The sequence below is a fragment of the Apis dorsata genome, unplaced genomic scaffold (assembly GCF_000469605.1).
Source record: "Apis dorsata unplaced genomic scaffold, Apis dorsata 1.3 scaffold_233, whole genome shotgun sequence".
In the NCBI taxonomy this organism is placed as follows: Eukaryota; Metazoa; Arthropoda; class Insecta; order Hymenoptera; family Apidae; genus Apis; species Apis dorsata.
In genome coordinates, this window is record NW_006263515.1 from 22,178 (window position 1) to 24,744 (window position 2,567).

General features: G+C 26.3%; 1 protein-coding gene across 2 annotated transcripts in view; it reads right to left on the minus strand.

The window, feature by feature from the left end:
- LOC102678029 (collagen alpha chain CG42342-like) overlaps positions 1 to 2,567 on the minus strand; it is a 25,194-nt gene that overhangs the window by 21,785 nt on the left and 842 nt on the right. The window lies entirely within an intron of this gene.

Genomic DNA, 2,567 nt, shown 5'->3' on the forward strand with positions numbered 1-2,567 from the left:
TGGATACATTCAATGGAAAATTTTCTCCATAGATAATTTTTCATAGAAAGTTACAAAAGTTTATCAATTTTAATATTACATAAGAATATTAAATTTTTTAATTTCAATTAAATATTTTAAATAGTCTTGAAATTTAAAATAAGTTATTTTAAAAATTGAAATGAAAATTTTTAGAAAAATTAAAACAATCGCATTAACGATACGAATTTGTTGCATCCTTTAACAAAATGGAAGTTTGCAACACATGTTAAATGATAAATTGTGCAATAATTATTGCATCAGAATTGTAAACTTTTATGAAATTTATATTATATTTCTATTTTTTTAATTACATTCGAATGAAATTAATACTTATAAATATTAATGTTATATTTCTGTTGTTCCTTTATATCAAAAATTAATTTCATCTCATTTGAATAATTTATTTCGAATAAAATAGGATCGTTTAATTTTATTTCCAATTAATTATCATTTAAATACATAAGTGAAACGAATTTGTTTAATAAAATTGTTTGTTGTTTTATTCTTTGTGAGAATCACAATACACGTATATGTTAGACGACGTTACTTTAAAAACACATACATACACAGAGAATAAGTGCTAATTAGTTTAAGTGCAAAAGTATATTAGAGAACTAGAGAAAGCTTTACCATTAACCTTTACGAATGCAATTTTCCACAAATTTTATGGATATACATTTTCTTCTGAATATTTAATCTCTAACAAGCATTGTATCATTGCATGTACATCATAATTTTTTCTTAGATTTCTCACAGAAGTAATGTTAAAAGAAATGTTAGAAAATAAAATAAAAAAATAATGAAATATTTCCACAAGAATATTATAATACATTTGAATGTATATTTTATCTCCCATTTTTAATTGAAATTCAACAAGCATGCTCCGTTTCTTTTCTTCTTAACTTTTATATACTGATCCATTCATTTTTTACATTTTTTATCTATTATAGGAAATTTTGGAAGAGACCACGAGAAAATCCATCGAGCACTTGGATAAAAGTAAAGTTCTCCAATAGGAGAGGTTGAAGTAAAAGGTTCGTAGACAGAGGGATTTTTAAGGTATCTCTAACAGCCAATTGTAAAATGAAGCTTCTACGATCGCAGCCAATTAGGTCAATAAGAGGAATCAAAGGGAATCGGCCTAATCAAAGGCACTGCGAACAGCCATAGGGGGTCGATGCATCCTCTTCCTTCCCTTCTATTTGCTCGAATGTAAGCGTTGGCAGTTTTCCTCTCTAGAATTCTATACTTTGATCGTGGTTAATAAGCTTAATATTTTTGGAAAATCTATTCTGCCCATTGAACGAAATATTCGAATCGAAGTGATCGAGTTGTTTGAGGCATTATTCGGTCGAGATATCGTAAGAATATATTGCGTTGAACGTAAAAAGTATTATTTATTTATTAAAGTTTCAATGGAAAAATTAAATTATCGTGAGTTTATAGTGAAAGAGTAATTGAATGTTTGATTGATAAATAATTGGAAAATAGCAAAAATTAAACAATGCTGGATCTCAGAATCAAAGGATTTATTTTTTAAATTTTTGGCCACAAAATTTTTAAAAATAGAAATCACAAAGATTAATATTAAACAAATTTCCTAATTGGAAAGATAAGAAAATTTGTTGAAAAGAGAATTAAAAAGTTGGCTCAATTATAAGAAATGATCCTTGTAAAAATTATACCTTTAAAGTGACATTACTTTTAAAGTGAATATAATAAAGATACAATTCTAGATGATCCCTTTCGTGTTGCAACACAATATTCCTCAAGTTACAATGAAAATTTACACTGACTTTTCGCTACGGTTTCTCCTTAATAAAAAAGAAACTAAATAATGCATATATATAAAGTTTTATGTATTTTATATTCAAAACAAGAAAAGACTTTATAAACTCTGGGAGTTGATTTCATCCTTTCAAAGTGATTTTCTGCAAGAATGAAAGCTGTTCTTTGCCACCAAGTTTCCAATTAAAATTAAAATTTTCAGGATGAATGAATTCTCTTGAGTTAAGAAAAGTTATCATCTCTTTAATTATGTGTATATTCAAATAATTTCAAAATGAAGATCAGTTTTATGAAGGATTATTATTTATATTATTTCAAAAATATCATATTAATTCATAAACATTGTAATATAATATCAAGTGACTTGAATAAAATGGACAGTCTTTGTTGTAAAGTAATGTACATGTAAAGGTCAGAACTCAAATTCCAATTCCAATACTCAATATGACCAGACAAAACTAGTTTATCAACGCCATCTGTCGTCAATCCTATTGCAAGTTTAACTAGTTAAACAATACCAATATTCTCTACTTGTTTTGACCAAGTTAAAATCAGCATTAACGAAACTAGTCAAAACTAGTCAGAAACAGTCTGCAATGCCAATCCATCAAAACTTAACCCAATTGGCCAATACTAGATACCAAAAGTACTAATCACCATCGAAATCAAATAAAGTGAATTAAAATCTAACCTAAAATTTGTCAATACTAAAAATATTCAGAAATTTGGGATTAAGTATAGTTTCTTTTTTTTTTTTT